Genomic DNA, 15333 nt, shown 5'->3' with positions numbered 1-15333 from the left:
CAGCAGCAAACACTTTTCATTTAGAGATGCTGCTGTAGTTCACAGAGGTCCGCTGGACATGTCCTTGGCAGATGGATTTCCCCGTTTGCTCAGGATTTGCCTGTGACATTGGGTCCCAGAGGAATAGCCACTGCACAACTGTAGTCTTCTCTGTGCAGGGCATGCTCTGCACAGTCTATAGCTGGGTACACAGTGTCTGAGAAACCTGGCCAGGGCAGTTTGCCTGGCACACTGCAGTCCTAGATGTTCCAGCTGGAAGTAGCACCCCACCTCTCACTGTTGCTGGGGCTGCGGCTTTGGTACGCAGGCTGCTAGGACTGGAGCTTTGTCTGTGTAACTAACGCTGCCGCTCCTAGCGATCCTTGGTCCAACTGCTTTGCCAGAGGCCCTTTCCTTCTGAGCCCCAAACAGCAGCAGTTTGTCTCAGGATGGGTTTCATCATACTGAAATGGAGGCATCCTAGCCAAACAGCCTCTCTGTGCTCTACGTACCCGGGACGGGTTGAGCTGCCTTCTGCCAGTGCCATAGACCGGCAACGCAGATGAATGCGCTCAGTATTGGAGGAATTTCTCCTTTGAACACTGAGATAACTAGCTTTTAGTAGATTCCCAACATAGCGAAGGCTTGTGTTAAGTGAATTTATTTCCTCCTTCCTCTCACTTTTACGTATTGAATCAATATTTTCTTTTCAGCAAGTCAGCTGTGCCTGCCTCTCTGTAAGAAACATTGGAGTTTGCTTTAATTCTTCTCTCAGAAAGTTCTGCTTATCCTGCCTGTATACAAGGTCTCACTTAGGAGACCTCTATTTGCATGCGGTGACTATGAAGTATTTCGGAATAGCTGGTTCTTTTGTCCCTGCTAGTGTGTTCCTAACACAAACGTCATGAACAGGGCGGATGGTGGGTGCAAAAACTCTTTCAGCATTGGCAAGTGTTTGGTTTGGTTGATGGCACCTTGTCTTAAGTGACACAAGTAAACTTGGAGACAAGAAAGGAAACATTATCAACTGGTGTGTTTCCAGAGGTTTACACTGCTGAATTGGCAACTAGCTCTGCTTTTATTTCCCCCAAGACTGACACATCTACACTGCACGTCAATTTTAGTGCCGGCTACAGCAATTTACAATCTTCCTTTCCAGAAGTGAAGTTTCTCAACCAATTATAAATGAACAAAAAATATTTCTTGCCAGTCATGCGACCGGTCCGTGAGCAATAAGAATTAATCCAATGGACACAGGTACACAGAACAGTCTGGGAATCTTGCAAGGAAGTGTTTTCTGAGGAAAACTTATGTCTGTAGGATATGGTATTAAAAAGGGTTCCATGCTGTATCTCCTTCTTTCCCAGAACAGCCCTAAACACTGGAGTGCAAGTCCTTGCTGTTCTTGGTGGTACTGGCAGTGAGTGCAGGGCTGGTGCATGCATTGCTGTGCAGAGGTGGGAAGTTTAAAAGACAAGGAAAATCAGAAAAGCACTTTTCAGAAAATGTTAGCCATGTCTCCAAAGTGTTGGAGAGGTGGAGAAAGATGAGAACAGCATAGAGAAGATTATTACAAAATAAAGCAGAGATGGTCTTCTTTAAAACTACGGTAGTTCCATCTGTCTCAAACAGGCAGAGCAGCAACTTCTTTTTCTGGCCGTTGGAAGCTGTTGAATTGATGGGCTGCAGACATTTGGCCTCACTGCTGTGGAGGAGACCATCCTCTACAAGCAGCCTGCTTGCCTTCCAAGGCCACATCCAGACCCACAGGCACATTTGCAAAGGCACTGGTATGTTGCTGATTTGTGGAATTTCCATTTCCCGTGGTGATTTTGCCTCAGAAGGGGGAGCTGGGGATAAGACTGGAGCTGGAGAGATTTTCATGTGTGTGTGGGCCTTGGAGGGCAGAAGAGGGAGGCCGCTGTTACTTAGTCTCAGAGAGGCAATGGGCAGGGGGACTATTTCTATGAGAGGTGCAGACATTTCCTACAGTGGGATCTCTGAAGTACCTGCTGGCTGAAACATTCCAGGCATTCCTGCGCTGTGCTGTTAAGCTCATGCAGCAGCAGCTAATACCGCTCAGGCTGCAGCAGCCTGGCCTTGGCAAGTGGCTCTTAGTCACAGACTCTCAGATCCACTACTCAAAGTAGCAAATTTGCCATGTGGAGTAGCGCTGCAAGCTCTGAATTTGCAGCTGCGACTGCAAGACAATTTTAGTGCATTTAGACCTGTCAGAAGCAGGCAGAAGGACTTGCAGTGGGCTATTCAGCATAGCGTTTTCTCTCAAGGTTTCCTGGGTGCTTTGTGCATGTCCCAGAAACTGTAGTTCTCCATAGCTCTTACCACTCCCATAGCTGCCGTGTCAAGCTGTGCTTACACCTACTGTAAGGGGCAGAGAATCTCAGTGTCAACAAGCTTGTAAATCATCTACTTAACAGTCACAGGTAAGATAACATATTAAATACTAAAGGCACCAAGAAATCCTTCCCACCTCACTCACCCTCCCCACCAAGTACTGAATCTTGTCCAAAGCTGCACAAACAGGATTCTAAGATAAAGACCTTGGGTAAGAATTACTAGAACAAACAGAGCACGGAGTGATTTGTTGAGGGACTGGCCTTCTCAAGGCCGAAGGGTGGGTGTGGAAGAACACACCTTACTGAAAGGAAAGCTAAAAGCATTATAAAAATACATCTTGGAATAAACAAAGCCCTGTCTAGAAGTCTAATATCTTAATTACATTGATGTAGCGTAGGAGGAAAACCATACAAGTACCATGCACTCTGTGCAAAGTATATTGTCTGGGATTTCAGTAACTAGCAGCACAAAAACTTTCTAGAAATGGAGGGATCCTATTCTGCTTAGCATGATGCAGTGCAGCAGAGCTATTCAGTTAATGCAGCTCTAGCAAGGAAACTACATGCTCCAAATTGCGCTTCTGTCTTTCCTTTAAAAGTGCTTGAAGAGAATTTACCAATCATCTGCAAACTGCCTGACTGTGAACACAAAGAAAAGAGCAGAAATTTCCCAGTTTACCTCTTCCCCTTCCCTGCTGTATGCAACAAACCCTTCTGTAGCAGTATAGTTCCTGGGGGCACGTTAGCTCAGTCACCGTGTGGTGCCTGTCTATTGATGACTGGCTGGATGTCAGGGTTTTCTTTCCTATTTTTGCTGTCGCATGGATGAAATGCACTGTTAGAGCACTAGCTGCTATTGATGGGGGCTACGTTCTGATTTAAAGGCAAAAATCTCCTCCAAATCTGTGATTTTGCTAGCCTGTCATCAGGACCTGGGGGAGATAGTTGTAGGTGGGAACATGATGAACCACAGGACTGTGGTTTTAGGTCAGTAACATCTCAAAACCTGTTCCTCTTGCAGTTTTTTCCCCTTGAAGAGTATGTGGTCTATAGCTTTAGTCAGTGCATAGGGGTAATGGCTACATCCCCTTGACTTAAAGCTTGTTTAACTTTCCTGTGCTGCTGCAGAGCTATTGTTAGTTTGCAGATAAGGCAAGTGTTATCATTTTAGCACAGTCTAAAAGAAAAGGATAGGAGGGAGCTATTAGATTCTCCAGCGTGTTACTCTCTGCCTGGTGACAGAGTTGTCCTTCACACTGATCTCTCAAATGTGGTAATAATAACAGTAAAGCTTTATTTTTACTGGTTATCAGCCAAAAGCAACAGCTAGGCTAAACCAGAAAATATCATCCCTTCTGCCTTTGCAGCATGTGTGCTGATGCTCTGCTACTTCGCTAGCTCTTTCCTGAGGAGACAAGCAGACACAGAGACTTTCATCCCACCGCAAACAACCTGGTCTGCCTAATCCTGGCCACTGTCTAAGAACAGGCCTCCTGCTCTCTTCCCAGCAGGCTGATGCTCTCCTGTCCTCCCGGTGCAAATCAGCAACACCTCCCTTCTCTCCTATCTTGCTTTTGCACCATTTTGCTTTTTACCATTAAGACGTGGTGGGTTTTTCACAGCTGCCTGTATCTGCCTCTAGCAGTTGCTGCCTCTTCTTCCTGCATGTGGGCATGACAGTCTTCTGTCTTTTCAACAGGGCCCTATCACAGACAAGCTGCCAAGTTTGAAACCAAGGAAAAGAAACGCTGCATGTCTGACCAAAAAAGCCCCTGTAAGGGCGAGAACTGAGAAAATACACGGACTGATTTCATGTGGGCACTTTGCATCTCTCTGGAGTGCAGATGCTCTTTAAGGAAATAAGAGGCTGTCTCACCCAAGCTGTTGAGGGCTATACTGAATTCAGGTGGATCTAATCTCATTTGTTTATGCCGTGCTTTTAAGGAACGAGGTGCTGCTGCAAAGGTTACAAAGCAGAAGGAATTCTGGCCCTCCTACTGGAAAAAAAGAGCATGCTCCTGGCATGCTGATGGTACATGGCTTAGCTTTCTCATCATTTGTGTGAACAGTGGGGAAATAACCAGGAAGTAAATCCTGTTCAGACAGAATTCAGAATCACTTTGGATGGTGTTTGTCTTCATTCTAGATGTCTGCAAAGTAGGTGTGTACACCCGAGCTGCCCAGTCTGGGCTCCTTTAATAGCCAAAGGAAAGAAATTGGCACTTGTCTGAATAACTTTCAGCTGTAAGCAAACCTTGCCCTTGGTGCTGTTGACTGTACACAAGAGTTTGGGTTGAGCTGAGATGCAGATGTCTGTGGTGACATCACACCCCTGGCATAATAAAATCTTGGAGAAGATCCTGGCACCCAAGTTATTCTGTACTGTGAAAGGAAGATGTGAAGCACAGAAAAACTGTAACCGAACAATCTATTAAGAACAAGGAAGTCCTGTTAAGGTTGTGAGTCTACCAAGTTTAGAGATGAATGGTTTTTGAATAGGGAAAACAAGTGTAACAGACCCCTGTAGACTTCAATATGAGGGACAAAGCGTTGCAGGGAGCAAGTCATCCATTTCAGGGCTAGCCTGCTGGCCTGTGTGGCCATAGGACACCGACAGAAAACCCCTGAAGGCTTGTCAGTAGGTGCAAATGATGGAAATAGGATTTTCTAGGAAGACAGGTGGTGATTGAATACTGCTTCTATTTTTGGGTTTTTGAGGTCACTTGATTTGTTTTGAAGTCATTCTAATTCAGGAAGGGGGCAGGAGTTGGTTTTTTGGCTACAAATTTGGTTTGAACTTTAACTGAGCAGTGTCTTTCTGTGGCAGTCAGCCATACAGCCACGAGGAAGGATTTTGAAGGGCAGTAAGAGGCAGCATTGGCAGCATCCCTTGGGCTGTGCTGACAGACTGGGTCATGTACAAGTGCTGGAATGGCCTGACCCAGGCTGTGGCCATCACTGCTGAGCCTCTGCCTCCCACCTCCTGAGGATAACAGAACCGCTGGGGCCGTGCCAGGGAACACCAACTGCCAGGCAGGTGCAGGGACACTAGTGTCCTCTAAGGACAAATACACAGAGTCCCAAGCCAAACAGGCTAAGGACAGGGAAGAGATGGCCTGGCTCCACTCTTGTTGATGTGCCACGTAGCTGTGGGTTTGACTGTCAGGTCCACAACAGCGGACCTCCAGGAGGAGAGGAATGGCAAGTCACAAGACAAGAGGACAGCTGAACGCTTCAAAACATCTGTATGGGGAGTATCTTACCAAGACCTTGCACATGCTGGCAGTGCGCTAAGCAAGTTAGTTATTCATCCTTGAACCAAAACCTTTTTTAGCAATAGCCTTCGCAGCCATAGCCTTGGCAGGTTAAAAAAGGAAACCTCTTATGGAGGCTTAAGTAAGCCTTTCCATCCATTCCCTGAGGAAAAGGTTTCTTGTCCACTAGCTCCTTGCTTGGCAAAAATGCTGGTTTCAAAGAACCTTGTAAATCAATGTCTGGCAAAATCTACAATACAGGAGTAAGAAAACAAATTAACTCCTTGTCCTTGGAAAAGCTTTTTCTTGTTTGACTGCTCTGTAAGAGAGTCTCCTGAAGACTTCAGAGTGACAGTAATCTTACAAATATTGTGCTGGGAGTCAGAATTAAGTTGGATTTTTGTTCTGATATTGTGGAGGCCTGTAATCACAATAATTTTTGGTTTGCGTGGCTGATGAGCTAGAATTATTTCTCGTAGCAGAGCCAATTGATGAGATAGAGATATATTTTGATACTTCTCCATCTCAAGCATGCCCAGAAAGCACACATCTTAACTCTTACATGTTATTGTTTAGAAGCTGGGAGAAAATCCTATAAATATAGTAATGGCTGCGACACTGGTACAAAATTGCCCCCTTTCACTGAACCCAGCACTAGAGGAAGGGCTGAGAAGGAATTACACAATAATTGACCACACCTTATTTACAACACTTTCTCTGCTCCAGTATTGCGATTAGAATCACAAAGTGGCTGAGGAGATCTTTTTCTGGGCAGAAAAGGTGCACGTGGGGTTCAGAGCAGCAGTTCTTGAAGGTAGTTCTTAAGTTAGTTGCTTCAGCATACGTCTAGCGTAGTTGTTGTTCTGCTGAGTACCACAGAGCTCTGGTTCCCCAAACTGATGCTCGCTGCCGCTGAATTTGCTGCTGGCATTTCTCCAAATGGCAGCACAAGCATTCCTAGACAGCTGGGGTGCAGATCCCACGGTAATAAGCAGAGGAACGAGTACTGTGGGAACTCTCTTCCTCCTGCCCAGATGCAGCAATGAATCACTGCATGCATTATCCGATGACTGGCCGCGAGGCATGCCACGCTTTGGTGAGGTGCGTAGCTGAGATCCCCAGCATCCCACTGGAAGTTACACCAGAGAGGTCCCATATTCTGCTGGAGGTCCTGTGCTCTTCCAGGGTGCGTAGATTTGCCAGGCTCATATCAGAGCCTGCAGAGAAGCTGAGGCAGATCTTCAGATGGCCAAACCCGGTCCCAAAAAGGAGGCTTGTTTTGAAGAGGACTGGCAAACTGAATTCCTGTGGCAGACAAGGCAGCTTCTGTAGGGCAAAAAAATACGGCAAGAGACCAGTTGGGAACCAGCAGAAGTTTGTTTCGGCCGCAGCAGCTAGATTGCAGTAGCCAAAAAGTCCTTAAGATGTAACTAGTTTGTCAACCACTGAACAAAATAATTTCTTGCACAATTCAGAGCAATATGCTAACTACGTATGTAAGGAAAGGGTTTAAAATTGCACAACGTGCTGAGGAATGATACAAGTGGGGATTTTGTCCCACAGCTATAGACAATTAGAAGGAATGGGGAGATAACTGAGTTCACTCTCTCCTCCATTCCATGGAGCATAGGAAGCCTTAACCACAGCAGATACTGCAGGCCAAAAGAGTTCAGTTGTGCATGCACGGGATGTGTCCGTGGCAAGGAGAGTTTGTGCAGAGAGCAGTTCAAAGAACAGTGATTTTCTGCACGTGCATTGTGGAGAGCATATTGTAATAAAGGTGTCACTTGGGGAACATTTTGCTGGGCTAATTGGGTATTAGGAAAAAGTTCTTCACTGAGGGGGTAGGTGGTCAAGCATGGGAACGAGCTCCCTGGGGAAGTGGTCATGGCAGCAAGCCTGTCAGTGTTTAAGAAGCATTTGGACAATGCTTTGTAGATATATGGTTTAACTTCTAGGTTGCCCTGTGTGCACTCAGAAGTTGGACTCCCCTGTGTGCACTCAGAAGTTGGACTCAATGATCCTCGTGGGTCCTACCCAACTCAGGATATTCTATGTTTCTAATTACTCTGCATTCAGTGACCAGTTAGGTATTGGTTTTTACTATCAAGCTTTTGTGATTTATGTGGTGTGATCCTCTAAGCTTTGATTCCAACCACTTCTCTTACAAATATTATTAAGAAAACAGTGTTACTCTGAAAGCTAAGATAATGTATAGATCTATTTTCTGTGCCTTTAAGAAACAAAAGCAATGAACTAATCTAAGAGATAAAGCTATGCCAGGCTTCCTACATTTAAAAGGTTGAGCTCTTTTGATGTAAACTTAAATTACTCAAAACAGGAACTTCATTCCTATGATGTAAGCTTTTTCCTTAACAATTTGCTTAGTGAATATAGCAATTGCAGAGCCACTCTTAAAAACGAATATCCACATGACTTGGAGATCTGGAGCAGCTGGCTTGTGTTATTCACAGTCCACTTATTCAGACTGCTTGGAATGGAGCATACACGTGCTTTTCTCTGGTTGCTGGCTTAGGACTTGCTAAGACAGAAGTGCCCTGGAGATTTTGGGGAAACTCATTCTTGTTTAGATCTGTAACTGTGAAATGTATCCAGAAGGATCTGTGCTGGCCCTGCTCAGAACAATTGGGATTCAAGGCTAAGCAAAGGAGATATCTATATTGCAACAGAAGAGCAGATTGCTAGTGTAGATGTGTCTCACGATACCTTTTGTTAGTGTGGAAACAAACGGGATGGAGCACTCCTTTTCCCTTGAGCTTCCTACAACTGACGACAGATTACTATTTAGTGTGGAAATGTGGAAGATAGCTTTTCATTTTGTTGTTGAATGTGTCCTTCATCTCATATTCCTTCTTCTTGATTTTTGGGTAGCAGTTGTTATAGCATCTATATGTCAGGAAAAAAGCTATGTGCCTCCCTCTCCCCCTGCTTTCAGTGCCCCATAAAAAATAAATTCTTATGTCTCAGTCCCCTCCAGATGTTACACCTATCTGGAGTGTAAATAACTGAATAACTTAGTATTTACACATGCTGTGATACCTTTGATTTAGAGCATCAAAAATAGGTTCTGATATAGTGTCAATATCAAAAGTGAAGGGAAATGCTGTGTTCCCATTAATTCAAAGTGAAGTGAGCACTTTGATGTGAATCTGAAGTGAACGCAGAGGGAGTGGTCCTCTCTAAAGTAGTTCAGCCGGCACCTGTAACCTCTTAAACTGCAGTCGTATCTCTCATGTGAATCAGTATTTGAACTAATATTTACTTAGGACTCAGGCATGATTTATGTGGGAGTCTTGGTATTGCAACAACTGCTGTGTTACTCAATCAGATTCCCAGATGACTGGTTAATACATAACAAGCCAGATTTGTAAATTCAGTTGGCACAAGTTATCATCAGAATGGAAAGGAGAAATTCATTATATCATATTGTATTTAATTCATAAATCTATTAAACACCTGTAATGGAGTACAACATGCTCCAGTTAAAGAGGCAATGGGTTTCATCCTGTTTTCAGACGATTTCTAATCTGGATTAATTGCTTGGTGACAGTTTTCTAGTTGTCACGAGAAATTGTGTTATTCCTCTGTCAGAGTGGAAACAAAGTAGGATTAAATTAGTTAATCACAAAATACCACAGTTAAAAACTCCATAGCGTCCAACATTATTCCAGTAGCAACTAACAGTGAGCTTAATTCTGGGGTCAAAAACCAGCCTGCAGCTTTGAAATTTAGGTATATCACGAAATCGTTTTGGCTATCTATAAAGTTACCCTCGCCTCCCAGGCATTATTAATGACTGCTTCTGAATGAAGGCCATTTATCTGGATGATGTGGAGTGTTTCACAGAAAAATCCACTCCACTCATTTTATGCCAATATGGCAATAAAAATATTATTGTATATCTAAAGACCTGTACAATAACTAGATATTGTTAGTCAAAGATACTAGGGCAAAGGACTAAGTTTGCAAACGCTGTTTGATTTTTTGGAAGAGTGTTTTTTTAAAAAATGAAATGAAGCATCACAGGAAATTTAGAGCGATGTTTCCTTCTATAAATGGAAATGAGTTAAAACTCTTCATACAGGCTAAGAAATCCTCAGTGTCTGTGTAAAACTGACAAGACCTATAGTTTTCTAGGTTTTAGGCTAGAACATTTGAAAATCAGCGTGTCTCTGTGTGTGTGTACACCAGGAAGAACACAGCCAGCACCCTATAATGCTGTAACTTTACTCTTCTGATCTTCCTGTATTTACCCTGTCTGCCCTTCAGCACGTGTATGCTCCAAGTCCAGTGACCACTTTGGCAGGCAGTGCCCCATGAATAATCATACTGCTGCGTATTTGGAAACATGTAAAGACCTTCTTTAACCTCCAGCTGCTAGTTGTTATCACTGGGAAGGAACATGTGTCTGACTGAGGTGGATAGACGAAGCTGTTGCCTAGAACATGTATCTTGGCTCAGGCTCTGCCAGCAGAGTCCCATGGCTGCCATTGCTGCAGGCTTGGCTCCCCAAAGATTCAAAACCTCTCTGCCACCTCCTTACTCTGATTGTGCCCAAGACAGAAGTTTAACAGCACACGAGGAAATAACCCGCTAGAAACCATTCTTTGGCTTAAATGATGAACTCTGCTAGGATGCCGTAAGAACTATGCCAATTACTCAAGTACAATCAGTGTTTGAGTCAAAACTACCATGTCTGGAATCCATATCTGGAACCCACCCTCTTACATCCTAACACAGGAAAAAACTGCAGCATGCTTGAATGACCAGCAATACTGGAATTGCAAGTTCCATCACAAATCAGTTATTTCAGCTTGGTATTAGTCCATTGCTATGCATGCCTAGCATAGCAAATTGTTGCATAATGAGAAAAAGAGGAGGAAAAAACTCCAATTGTGAAGTCCAAGTCACTTTAAGATTATTCTGTGATCTACTTCATTATTTGGGTCAACAACAGATTTTGAAAGGGTTTGGAAATGTACACACGTTTTTATTTTTCTACTGGCTGTTGTTCAAGCGAGGTGTGGATGTGCCCTTGGATCTTTTTATTGTTGTATTGCATTGTATTGTACTGTTGCTGTATTTAAATATAGGGCATTTACTGTTACGTTAATGGAAGCTCCATGAACATGAGAATGAATCTTCTAACTGGCTTTGCTCCTGCCCTGTCTGTGCAAATGTCCAGTGAATGCTCTCGGGTTCTTCACAGCGTATGGGCTCTGAGCATTTAACACAAGCAGTGACAGTGCCTGATGCCTCGTTGTAGTGCATTACCAGCTTTTGTCCTATGTGCTTCCCTACAGCCTTTCTTAGTGACCATTATTACATCCATGGTAATTAATTCTGTGGCTTTTTTCCCCCCTCCCTAGTCACCACATCATACCCACCTCATGCTAGTCCACCTGCTGCCGGGGGAACACGCCCCAGCTTGTGTAGGCAATTTGCCTGTGTTGCACACCTAAACCAGCTAGAGGTGGCTCTGGCATGTTCTTCCTTACCGCAGTTTCTTTGGCTCCCAGCTATGCATTCCCACAGTGGAATTCACAACGCAGAAAACTATTAGCCCAAGGACTGGCCACAAGTAGATATATTGGAAAAGATGCAATTTAGCCAGGTTTAGAACTTTCTGAGTGTTTTTAGTGATGAATGTGGTCACTTTCAATTCCAGGCAGAGTTGCAAATATGTGCTATCACAGAAAAGAAACTGTATCCAGTTTCTTTTTCCACTAGCAGGCTGAAATCTATCCCGGTGAGGCTGCAAAGGATGCAAGTGAGCCTACGGACCAGTGGCAGGTCTTTTCTCAGGCAAGATAGCAGCAGGGCTCCACCGCAAGCCAGGGCCAATAAGAGGAAGCAAAGGGCCTGTTCCTCTGCAGCTTGGGTGTCTCTGTCACAAAACAACAGTGGTGACAACCCTCACGCAGGACATCCTCCAGCAGGTGAAGTGAGCAAGCAAGGACCACCTGATGGGTGAGGACCCCCCAGTGCCTTCCACACACTGCTAAAGCCTGCAGAACCAAGCGCAGCTCTGACCTGACGAGCTGCTTCTTGCCCAGAAATAATAAAACCAGGGAAGATTAAGAGGGAAGAGAGAGCTGATCCAGTGCAGGTAGAGAACTCGTTACTATAGCAACTGTTTTCTCCTTTGAGCATAGGCTGGGAGGACTCCCTTGCGAGGGGATTTCTGCACAGTCCCCAGGCTGGGAGGAGAGGTTGCTTCAAGAATCTCGTCTGACAAAGGCTTCGTGGCTGCACTCTTGAACTCTGCTGGGGATCGGGGGGGGGAGCTGGGAGAGGTTTGTAGAAGAGTTTGACGCTTGTCCAAAAGTAAAACAGATGTTGAAGTGCCTGAACTCATGGGAAAGATTACAAAACTGGGACTGTATTAAAAGTGATACTCACCTCATGGTGTATTGTTCTGTGGGTTGCAGATACATCTGAAGCTGTTACAGCACCACAGTACCCCGCACAACCAGGAGTTTCAAAGCTGGAGTTTCTAAAAGAAATAAGAGAATATTTAGCTAATTCCTACTGGATTTTTAACTCTCTCTGAGGCCCCGAGAAAGTTTCCCAGCTGGGTTTCTTCAATGAGGTGAAATTGGTAGAGAGTAAGAAATTAAGTAACTTGTAATATAATAAAGGCTTGGTCAGTCTGACTCCAAGAAAAGTAATTCTCTGGGACCTGAGCCAGGTATTGTTATCTTACCATACTGCTTGGAGTACCTGGCACTGTACAACCTCTGGGTCTCTGTGGTTATCTTAGACCAACATAGCAAATGAATGAGCATATTATCCTTTTGGTGGGGCTGCTCTCCGGTGTAACACTTCCCCTGCATTCACAGGAGACAAATAAATACCAACTCAGTGCCTAGGGTAAATCCTTCATCTTAAGCCCTTGTTAACCCTGTCTGCTCTGGCAGGTATACTTCAGGAACCAAACCTGCACCTTGGTTTTTTTTGCTGGTATTTTGTGCTGGAAACTAAACAAATGCAGAAATAAAATAAACTAACGTATGACCACCTAAATTCAGTCCTGAAATTCGCTTTCTTTCTTAGGGTCAAGCACAGAAGACATTGTAAATTCTCTTGGTAAGGGATGAGCAAAGGGAGCTTTGGGTGAAGTACCTCCAATCCCCTATTGTCTCTAGGCTGTTTATTGTCTATTTTTCCATGCAGTATTGTTGCTGGAGACATGGATCTAGGAGAACGTTGCCTGTCGCGATCCCAATACCCTTCCTATCACTGAGGAAGAGGAGGGGGGGACAGCTGTGCAGCCTCTGTCTTGCAGCTGCATCTTGCCTAGGTGGCTAACACAGCTTCAAACCCTCACAATCCCTGCCTTTCAGAGTAGCATTTTTTTGGCTTTTGATGCAGGAATAAGAAACAGCAGCTTAGTGCTCATTTTTTTTAATTCATCAGGGCTTTTACCAGACGTAAAACCAAGGAGTTGGAAAATGAAAACAGGCTCCCTGGTCCAAAAGCAACTTGAACGCAGAAGTAGGCCGAGAGTATTTTGCTATTGCAAAATGCTCCCCCATGAGCAGTATGCCGAGGAGGTGAGCCAAGAGGCTGAGGGACTCAAGGACAGCCCTGAACTCTCACCCATACTTGCAACAACTGCACAGTTCTGTGTCAAAGTCTCTGGCCTGCGCCTAGTTTAAAAAATAGGGACAGACAACCCAAGAGCAACCTGCTACCGGTCCATCAAGAATGTTTATCAACACCTACTATTAAGAAGCCTGCAAGGCCTTTCAGCTGAAATAAGTATCTGCCATCCTTCTACAAAAGTACCATTCTCTCCCTGCCATGTGGCAGATCTGGCCTAGCTGGCATTTGATGTTGCCCGTAGAATCTGCTGCTGCTTGGCATGATAGCCAGAAAGACTTGTAGAAGGAACACTTAAGTGCTTTGTGAGTCAGAATTCTAGACTTAGATCTTTTGTGAGCAATAAGCAATTTTTACTGCACCAATGCAACTGTGGGTGAATAAAATCATGCATCAATCCAACTGCAATTCCCATTGCTGCAGATACACAAGTATTACAGAAAAATGGGAAAAAATATTCTAATAAGCTTCAGTAAATCACACATATTAAAAACCCAACAAATGGGTCACGTTATATTGTCTTATATGAATATATATATATGAAAAGAGAAATATGCCTTCTCCCAATTGAGTATGTGATTGAGACTGCATTCAGAACCAGTGAAAAGTAGAAATTTTCCTCAAGACTTGGTGAAGAAATGTCTGTTACTTCAAAGGAAGTGGTGGACATTGCTGGCCCGTTATATTTTGGTCAGCCACTGAATTATTAAGATTGCATGGTCATGGTATGGAGTTGAAGGAAAAGTAAATTACAAAAAAAAAAAAAAAAGCTGGGTTTTACTGTCTGAGGGGAAGGAGATTTCTGTGATGAATACCTTTCCCTTCTCCACACTGACAGCAGAGGTCACAGAAACTCTCAAGCCTCTACTCACCCCAGAAAACAGGACCTTAGTCCAGACTGTACCTCGCTTACAGCATAATTAGTCACTATGTGTTTTGTCTGTGCCCTAACCCTACTTATCTCACCATTATTTCCTTCACAGGTTTTTAAAGCCAGGTTAGGGTTATCCAGGGGATACAGGCAGCTAAGAATTATTCTCCTTAATGGGTCCTCTTTATTAGAAGCTACAGTAATTAAATCTATTAGAGTGGAATCAGAAATTGAACATAGATACAGAACCCATGTCTGCCATCTATAAAAAAATGTGCTAATGCAGCTTGGTTGCTATGGTGTAAAATCTGACATCAGGAACGTGAAGACACGTTTGCCTTTTTCCGTTACTTAAGGGATGGCGGTTGATTGACTAATCCATTGGCTAGGATATTGCATTGCTACCTAACAACAAGGTGCTCCTAGTGCACAAGAAATGGAAACAAGGCTCAGCTGCTGCTGAGAACATAATCAGGTTTCTCAAGTCTGAGTCCAGTATTCTATCTGTTCAGTCTTGGAGTGTTTGAGCCAATAATTCAGAAATGAATTCCCTTCTTAGGGTTTTTTTTCTGATGCCTTTTAGGTTTCAATACATTCTGATGTTAGCAGAAGCCCAAGTTTTTCTGAGTTTGACTACATGCATTGTCTAAGTGTAATACATTCCTCCTCAGAAGCAGAAAAAAATATCACATACACAAGTACAAGAAATAGGTTTGTTTTCTTCTTTTTTGGATTGTTCAGTTTGAATGTGGACTTGAAACTTACAAGTACCACCTTAGTAGCACTACAATGAGAACCTCTCTCTCTGTTTATCCATTTAAAATACACTGCATGAAGAAAGGCAGTGTAAATTTCTCCGGTGTTGCTCCTCCTGCACGCTTTGAGCCAAACCAGGGAAGTTCTTAGGTAAGAGCAGAAAATTATTTTATTTTCACCTTTAGTGAAAGCAGTACCTGTCCTCCCACATACTCTGCTGGGGTTTGCGTCATGCCTTCAGGACCCATTTCATCTCTGGCATTGCTGCGTAGGCTTTCAAGAAGACCAAGTTCACGCCATTGCTGCCACATGGCTTCCTGCCCATTCGAATCAACCACATTTGAAATGCACAATTGCGGGATAACGTGGCTGAAAGAACTATTACCCACAAGTTAAAGACGAAAGTCCTCTTAACTAATAATTAATTCCCTAACCAACGTTTACTTTCTGGGAATAATAAAAGAAAAATAATTTGGGCAAGTAACATTGA

The 15333-nt window shown here is 43.8% G+C and overlaps 1 long non-coding RNA gene across 3 annotated transcripts in view; it reads right to left on the bottom strand.

Moving 5' to 3' along the window:
- Positions 1-1014: 1014 nt before the first annotated feature.
- The window catches only part of LOC119154454, a 17237-nt gene continuing 2918 nt past the window's right edge, over positions 1015-15333 (bottom strand). For all 3 annotated transcript variants that reach the window (XR_005106472.1, XR_005106470.1, XR_005106471.1), the window contains 2 exons: positions 12014-12107; positions 1015-6916 (listed from right to left, as the gene is read on the bottom strand). This is a non-coding gene — a long non-coding RNA (uncharacterized LOC119154454). The remainder of the gene's footprint in view (positions 6917-12013; positions 12108-15333) is intronic.

This window comes from Falco rusticolus, chromosome 10 (assembly GCF_015220075.1).
Source record: "Falco rusticolus isolate bFalRus1 chromosome 10, bFalRus1.pri, whole genome shotgun sequence".
Classification (NCBI taxonomy): Eukaryota; Metazoa; Chordata; class Aves; order Falconiformes; family Falconidae; genus Falco; species Falco rusticolus.
This window is presented reverse-complemented; position numbering and strand designations above follow the sequence as displayed.